Source organism: Ctenocephalides felis, unplaced genomic scaffold (assembly GCF_003426905.1).
Source record: "Ctenocephalides felis isolate EL2017-DRISC unplaced genomic scaffold, ASM342690v1 CF-g0.4_SCAFFOLD_03573, whole genome shotgun sequence".
Lineage (NCBI taxonomy): Eukaryota > Metazoa > Arthropoda > Insecta > Siphonaptera > Pulicidae > Ctenocephalides > Ctenocephalides felis.
In genome coordinates this window covers 3,696,104-3,705,508 of record NW_020539727.1, presented here as the reverse complement: position 1 = coordinate 3,705,508, position 9,405 = coordinate 3,696,104, and the positions used below count along the sequence as shown (strand labels likewise).

Here is a 9,405-nt window from a genome sequence, read left to right as displayed (position 1 = left end):
ATACCGAATAGTAACCGAATATTCGGTGCAAGCCTAATATAAACATAACTGCACCATCTAGAATTCTGTCATCATAACATTCTTCCTTGCTTGTTTATATGTAAAATACGCCTAATTGCCTGACAAATATATAGACATTTTCATAATTTTCAATACCAAGAACAAGTATAAAAGAGCATTGCCATGACAACGCTATTTTATGAGCTCTGCCACGGCAGATTTTTCCCCTAAATTTTCAACGTTCAAAACCATTATCCTATTATTTTAGGGTACCAATGCCGAAATTGAATTAAAACGCGGCGAAACCATCAAACTGACCACCGACAGAGCCTATTCCGAACGATGCACCGATCAAATTTTATACTTGGATTATGAAAACATTGTTAGTGGTTAAACCAGGAACAAGATTTTCATCGATGATGGCTTAATTAGTGTCATAGTGCAAAGTGTAGCAACAAATACCTTGATTTGCCAAATTGAAAATGGTGGCCTTCTAGGAAGCCGTAAAGGTGTCAATCTGCCAGGAGTTGAAGTCGATTTACCTGCGCTCTCAGAAAAAGACAAGTTAGTAGAAAAATAAAATTAAAAAGAGTGCGCGTAAGGTTCACAAGCGATTGAAGTAAAACTTATTTGCTACTGTACAAGATGGCATTTAAGTAAAAATAAATACGTCATATAACAATTTTGAATAATATTTATCAGTAATATGGTGACACTCGTGATGCACGCATTTATTAGTGTCAACCATTATACACATTAAAAATATTTATAATATTTGAAAACAATAATGTAATTTAAGTTATACTTCAAATATGACATGGTCGGTTTGTCATTGTAATTAGCATTTAGAAATGAACCTTCATTAGAGGAATGAAGCAATTGCTGATTAATAACTTCTATAATATTCGTTCACACAGTGGATTATATTAAACAATGACAAAATAAATATTGTTTTCAACTTCACTCTTCATGTAATAATTGTGTTTGAAGAACTTCATGTAATTAAAATTAACATACATTCATTGACTGATGGTATTTTTTTTTTACTTTTTCGCTGGCGATATAATCTCATTCTTTAAACAGCTCTAATATGTTTTGCCTAAAAAATATTTTCGATTTCAATAACTTCAAAGATTTATAGAAACTACGGATAATATTGAAATTATTTCAATAAACACGTTTCATACACGGCGCAAATGCTGCATTTGTTTTATTATTTTCATTATAATTATTTACGGCGGACAGGGTAAAATATTCTTCTGATTCAGGTATTTTTCATTAAATCAAGATTTGCACCACGATGTAACTTTAAAATGTTTATTTATCTATGGCGATTTCCGTGTTGATTTCGGTACGCATACAACAACAGATCTCTATTCACATACGCAACGACCAATCACAATCGACTCGTATAGAAATGATATCATAGAGAGCGAATGACGAATCATTGGCACTCGACTCTTCCGTTGCATTTGTACGGATTTACACCCTAGTCTAAAGAAGTTTTACTTCAATAATAAGTAGATTATTATCGATAGTTGATTATACTAAAACATAACATAGGTCCTAATGCAGTACAGTTTCAACCTTAATACTTTTAGGTAACTTAAAATTTCTTTAAAAAAATCCAAATTATTTCTTTCCCCAGACAAGACCTTCGTTTTGGAATCGAGCACGACGTTGATATGATTTTCGCTTCTTTCATTCGAGATGCCAATGCTTTAGATGAAATTAGAGCAGTATTAGGAGAAAAAGGACGCCGAATTAAAGTTATCTCTAAAATAGAAAACAAACAAGGAGTAGCTAATGCAGATGAGATCATTAGGGCTTCCGATGGTATCATGGTTGCGCGAGGTGACTTGGGAATAGAAATACCACCAGAGAAATTGTTCCTTGCACAAAAGTCTATTATCTCAAAGAGCAACAAAGTGAATAGAACATGAAATTTGATAAACATAATCAAAGATAAAAATTCATTATTATATTTAATTTTTTCAGTTAGGAAAACCAGTAATTGTGGCTACTCATATGTTAGAATCTATGGTTCGTAAACCAAGACCAACCCGCGCAGAGACATCTGATGTTGCCAATGCAATCCTGGATGGAGCTGATTGCGTCATGTTGTCTGGTGAAACTGCCAAGGGAGATTATCCAATCGAATGTGTGCTGACGATGGCCAATATCTGTAAAGAAGCTGAAGCAGCTATTTGGCAACGACAAATATTTGCTGATCTATGCGCCGAGGTAAACCAGATAAAAATTATTTATACCAAAGGTGTTAATTTTCATATGATATATTTGTTCATTCAGGCTAGTGCTCCAAATGATGCTGCTCATTCCGTGGCCATCGCGTCAGTGGAAGCATCAGCAAAATGTTTAGCAGCAGCAATTATTGTTATCACAACTAGTGGAAGATCTGCACATTTGATTTCTAAGTATCGACCAAGATGTCCAATTATTGCTGTGACACGATATGCACAGACCGCACGACAATGCCATCTATTCAGAGGAATTCTTCCACTAGTCTACCAAGGTGGGTAATTAGAATATTTGCTAGGGTGAAAATTTCGGGATCAGTAATAGGTATATAATTTTATCAGCATCTACCGGTTTGTTACAGTTGTGGTATTTTTTTGTTCTATTGTACATAGCAAACTGTACACACAAGTACATACAGCTACTTTACAGGTAAATTTGATCAGACAGCGTGAGAAGGATCGTTATCCTGCGATAGCATCTTCTCAGATATTATGTCTTCTGTTGTAGTAAATCAATGCAGGTTCTTTTTTTTGAGTCGCGTTGGCGTTAAAGCCTTGGCAGGTCACACGCTACTTCGTTTATATGTCGATAAGTTGTATCTGGAGCAATAATGATTAATTTTTTCTTCAATAGTTATAATTCTGGGGTCTTGATGTATTAACCAGTTTGGAACATTTTTGGAAGCGTTCACGATTTCTTTCAAAATTTTGTTCTGAAACCTCTGTAGAATAGTTATGTTCGATTTACTGGCCACATCCCATAGTTGTAGAACTTAGGACCATATTGGTTTAATAATGTCTTGTATATGGGCTTTATATTTTAATGAGACTTGTGATTTTCAGCCCATTAACCAATTAAATTGTCTACGTGTTAGTTCGAGCTGCTGGCGCTTCTTAACAATTGTTATTATTATTATTTCTTATTATTAACAAATGTGGTATAAATAATTTTTAGTTAATATGGTATCTGCAATTTATCTTTACTTCTATGTCTCTGCATGTATATTAAAGTTATAAAAAACTTTCTCAACAAATAATCAAGGACAAGATTGTATAAGCAACATAATTATTAACACCAAAAATAAGTTTTGTTGTCGATGAACGCTTAAAAATCGTTTTTAACCTTCCTAATCTTCAAAAAATTCTCAATTTGGTTTAAATTGATTCAGAATGATTTGAAATTTCAAGAAAGCATAAAATTTCTTCATTTATTAACTTTCCGATTGAGACGTTTATGTTTTCATAAAAAAATCCGATTCGCTAATTTTATATTTTCTCGACGTTTTAAGCCATTCTGAATTGAATGAAACCAAATTTGAAAAAAGGATGTGTGTGTGTGAACAGATTTTTTGCCGTAAATCGACGTTTTCTCAAAAACGGCTGCACCGATTTCAAAAATTTAAAAGCCATTCGATGTATCTAGATGAGGACTAGTGTTTATCAATTTTACGCGACTATCAGCCAAGCCGTTTCTTTGCAAGTCGTAGACAAGTGACAAAAATTTTGTCCACGTTTTAGCCCGCAATTCTGAATCGATTTTGAAAATTCAAAAACTGTTCGAAAGATATTGGTTGGGAATCGTGCTGTAAAGAAGCCTTGGTAAAATCTTGGTAAAGATCGGCCGGGCCGTTTTCTTGTAATAAAGTGTTAAAAATTGTTTTTTCGATGAATCTTTATGAATGAATTGTTTTGTTTTTGACGGTTGATACCATAGACTTCTAGATCATACTAAAATATTACGGCCCTACGACAAGTCGTTTAATTTTAAAAATCCATAGAAGTTTTCAAAAATTAGTATCGTTTTTTGGCGTTTGTTGAAATTAGAATTTCATCGGCGTTTTCTTAAAAACGGTTGAGTCGATTTTAAAACTTTAAAAACCATTTAATGAAACTTAATAAGCACTCGCCTCGGTTACATTTTTGATACGATCGGCTGAACCGTTTTTTTGTAATTAAAAGAAAAGTAAAAAAAAAAATCCGTCTACGTTTTAGCCAAAAAATTTGAACCGATTTTGAAAATTCAAAAACTATTCGAAAGATATTATTTGGGAGTCGTGCTGATTAAATTTTGGACAAAGATCTTGTGACAAAGCTGAGCTGTTTCTTCGTAATTAACTCTCGTAAAAAAAATTTGATGAAAGTTTTGTTAATAGATATCATGGTCCTGAACAACATACTGAAATTTTACGTTTCTACGACAGGTAGTTTAATTTTAAAAAATCATCAAAGTTTGAAACAATGTATAGTCAAAATTTGTGCCATTTATGATGTGAAGAGTTAAACATTATCAATTCGTTAAAATTTAAAATGATGAGCTAATAATTATAGGACATACAAGCACTAGTGTCTGTGCACTATAAAATATAATTACAGATGTTATAAATGTGTCTGAGAGGTTAAATTAAATTGGAAATGGCAATGTTTGGATTCAATTGATAGCGATAACTTTATTTTCCAAATAATTAGTTGAAAATTTTATCTAAATCTCAAATTCGGTTGATTAAGTCAATTATTACACATTTCGGAAAGTTGCCTCAAAGCAAAATACCTATACCAACTAGTTAAACTTATTTTTACTCAACTTCTATTTTTCTTATGAATATTATTCTACTCTTATCTTACAAAAAACACCTATAGTGTTTTATATTTAAATATATTCAAATAATTCTAATTAAATAAAAATCAAACTATATCGCAAAACGTTTATTTTATTTCAGAATTTCATAATCAGTTATCAGGTCTGGTTACATTGTTTCATTATGCATTTTTTATGTGACATTTATCATTTGCTAACAAGAAAAATAATTAAAAAACGTTACTTTTTATTCAGAAAATTTTTCGGTTACCTTTTTAATTTCTTCCCATTTAGACACGCTCTTTATTCCCAGAGTAGAATATTTTTTATTAGGGGTGCTATTCGGAAATATAGTGCGAGAACTTTTCGATGATTTCGCGCAATCGGGTTTCGACTTTTTAGATGAACACTTCTTGCCAACACTTGATTTTGATGATTTCTTACTGGGAGGCGATGATGCCTGGTCAGTACATTTGGGCTTCTTAGGTTTTTTTTGTTTACAAGGTTGTGGCTTACATTTGCCCGAACCATCTTTGCTATACTTGTTGCATGTTGGAATCTCGATCTTCTTAGGCCCGAAACAATCTGTTTCCGATCCGCAAGTTTTCGGCATAGCATTACATTTTGGCGGCTTCTTCTCCTTGATGCAGCTTGGAACGCTCTTACTTCGTTTTAAGTTTTTGTTCTTACTTTTGGATTTTTTCTTGCTCGAGCTTTTTTTAGGAGGAGGAAGACAACTAGAAATTTCAGGACCCAAATCTAGTGGTTTTGTGGCACATGGAGGTACCGGCACTACCATACTGGATGTGTTTGACTTCGTTGAACTTTGCTTGCAGATATCTAACTCAGCTTCTTTCTTGCACGGCTTTTTGCAGCTATCGGATTTCTTAGACTTTGATGGTTTTTTTGCCGGTTTCTTATCACAAGATGGTGTTTTCTTTGGCTTTTCCGTTTTAACACTGCAACTAGATTTTGTTTTCTCCGCTTGTTTCACACATGAAGGTTTTTTTGCGGGTTTCTTCTCGCATGGCGACTTTTTTTTCTCACATGTTTTCTTTTCTGGTTCTGTCTTGACGCTGCAAGTTGACTTCTTCTTTTCTGGTTTCTTTTTCTCACAACTAGACTTTTTTATTTCTGGCAACTTCTTCGCACTGCATGTTGGCTTGCACTTAGCCGCCTCTAAAGAACAGTCTGATTTTGATCGATGAGGTTTTTTGCACGGCGGATCCTTACTTAATTTGCAAGTGGATACCGATGGCTTTTTCTCACAACTAGACTTTTTTGTTTCTGGCAACTTCTTCGCACTGCATGTTGGCTTGCACTTAGCCGCCTCTAAAGAACAGTCTGCCTTTGATCGTTTTTTGCACGGCGGATCCTTAGTTAATTTGCAAGTGGGTACCGATGGCTTCTTTACAGGTTTTTTGCTACAAGTGGATTTTGATTTTTTGACTTCACATTTAGACTTCTTCTTTTCTACCTTACACGGTGGTGGACTTTTCTTCTCACATGACTTTGAGCGTGGTTTTTCCGCTTTTTGCTGGGGCAGGATTTTTCACTTTTGAGGTCACTACACGATTTCGATTTTTTTGGTTCTTTGTCACAAGGTTTACATGGTTTTTTCTTTACTTCGCATTTGGGCTTTGATGGTTTCTTTGGTACGCTGCACTTTGGCTTTTTCGGGGGTGTAGTTTTGCATTTAGGTGGTTCCGGTTTCTTCTTTTCTGCTGGCTTAGCTTTACAAATTTGTGGACAGCTTTTTTTGACACTAGCCTTTGACGGTTTCTTTTCTGGTTTCTTTGCGCAAAGAACTTTTGACGATTTCTTTTCTGGTTTCTTGCCGCAATCTGACGGTTTCTTTTCCTTTTTATCATCTTTACATTTGGGAGTCTTCTTTGGCGTTACTGGTTTTCCTTCTGGGCACTCTTTAGTCATTGATTTCAAGACGCTCTTCTTTTTATCCGAAGCCGACTTCGAACGCTGCCCGCCTTTGCCACCTTTACCTCCGCTTTTTACAACCTGAGCAGCCTTCCTCTTTAATTCTTGGCATGTTTTCAGACAAGACTCACTCGCCTGTTTCTGTAAATTCTTATGATGTTCCAATGCCTTCTGATACTCGGCTTTGAAGTCATCGCATATTGATTTCGACAGTTGTTTTACGGCTTTCAGACCTTCTGTCGTCGAATAATTGATGGAATCCCAGACGAAATTTTTGGTGTCTTTGTAAATTAGCTTACCGACATCCATCAACTTCTTGGTAGCCCTGTTCTGAAGTTGGTTCGTCTTCTTAACTCTGGAATCCTGCGCAGCTATTATCCGACATACCACGCGTATGGGGTAACGAAAATTAATCTTTTTCATATTTTTGCTTTTAAATATTTTCTTGCGTTAATTATATACTGAACATTTGACTTTTTGGATTCACCACGGTGGTGGTGATACGCACGCGAAATTTGGAAAAATGTGGAAAGGGGATTAATTTAATCCATGTCTATTTTTGTTACGATACATTTTGTCGCCAAAATTGTATACTTGACATAATGATTTCGGTTCACTTGTTTGAAATTTCAAAACAAAAAAATGAACTTCAAAATTAATGTCTACATATTTTTTACTTTAATATTTTAAATAGATTATAAATTTATTTTTTAATATTGTCGACTGCTGAGGTTTTTTCACATTTCTCAAAAATCGCAATGTTTTATTGGCGTAGTAAGCATGATGCATTTATTATATCAGCATTAAAGAATGTCAAAACACCGGAATAAATTTCAGGAAATCAAAACCAAACGTTACCAGTTTAGATTTATAATGCAATTATTTTTGGAGTGTTTACAATTACCAATTGAAAATGCTAAATTCTAATAAAAAATCCTTAAGATGTTGATTGTTTTTTCAGTTTTTAGTAAAAAAAATGTTTTGTAGTAGTTGATACATGATAAACTTATCCTTATAAACTAGTTGGTATTGGTATTTTGCCTTGAGGCAAGTTACATGAACGTCCCGATATGTGTAAATAATTGACTTAATCAATGAAAAATAAATTAATTTATGAGTGATTAAAAGTATTCTGAGTGGATTTATTACACATATTTGAAAATGAACGAACACGTTAACTCGGAATATTTTCTAAAAGCAAATTTTCGCAAATCAATAATTCTTATAATTTCACTAGTTCCGTAGGACTTTATGGCTTAGTATGTTTATTGATTAAGTAATCTATAGATATACGAAGTAAATCATCTAATTTCAATTTTAACAAAAGCCAAAAAACTACTTATTTTTTTAACGTAGTCGTAAGGCATTAATATTTCAGTAAGTTCTATGAAACCATGATATAAGTCGCCAAAAAAATCCATAAAAATTGGATTAATTTTTTTTCAACAGTTGATTACAAGAAAACGGCTCGGTAGATTTTCACCTAAAACTAATCAGTATCATTTTTTAAAATCGATTCAGTAGTATGAGCTTAAATGTGGACGGAAAGTTTAACACTTTTTTCCAAATTGCGAAGAAACGACTCGGCCGATCGTCGCACAAAACTGAGAAACGATACTGCACATCGAAATACATCGATTGGCTTTTCAATCTTTAAAATCGGTTTAGGCGTTTTTAAGCAAACGTCGATGAAAGTTCTAATTTTGACAAATGCCAAAAAAATGATACTTGCAAACTTTGACAAATTTTTATAGTTAAACGAGTTGTCGTAGAGCCGTAATATTTTAGCATGACCTACAAAACTATGGTACCTACCGTAAAAAAAAAAAAATCATGAAAATCGTCGAAAGAGTTTTTTAAACCTTTTATTACAAGAAAACGGCCCGGCCGATCTTTACCAAAAACTAATCACCACGATTCACAACCAATATCTTTCGAACGCAATTTTGAAATTTCAAAATCGATTCAAAGTTGCGGGCTAAAACGTGGACAAAAAATTTTCACTTTTCTGTTATTTACAAAGAAACGACTCGGCCGATCGTCGTACAAAACGCTAGTCCTCATCGAGATACATCGAATTGCTTTAAAATTTTTGAAATCGGTTCAGCCGTTTTTGAGAAAACGATTTACAGCAAAAAATCTGTTCACACAAACACATACTTTTTCCAAATTTGGTCTCATTCGATTCAGAATGGCTTGAAACGTCGAGAAAACCGAAAATTAGCGAATCGGATTTTTTGATGAAAATATAAACTTCCTTCGGGAAATTAATAAATGCTGAAGATGTTCTGTTAATATCATCCCACTAAACTATATAATATTATTACTATCTTAGCGGATACGACTTCAGCAACTTTATCCTACATATAAAATAATGTAAACAAAACTTGATTTAAGTAGCATCAGCATTATTTTTTTTCTCACTGTCTCTTAATTGAATACCATTGAAATTGTGTTTTTTTTACCAGCTGCCCAACTTCCTGACTGGTTGAAGGATGTCGACGCCCGTGTGCAGTTTGGAATGAAATTCGGCCAGAGTCGTGGTTTCATCAAACCAGGAAATCCAGTAATCGTGGTCACTGGATGGAAACAGGGATCAGGATTCACCAACACCATGCGCATCGTGTATGTAACTGA

General features: G+C 33.9%; 1 pseudogene; it reads left to right on the top strand.

Moving 5' to 3' along the window:
- Positions 1 to 9,405, top strand: part of LOC113389305 — a 46,628-nt pseudogene that overhangs the window by 18,559 nt on the left and 18,664 nt on the right.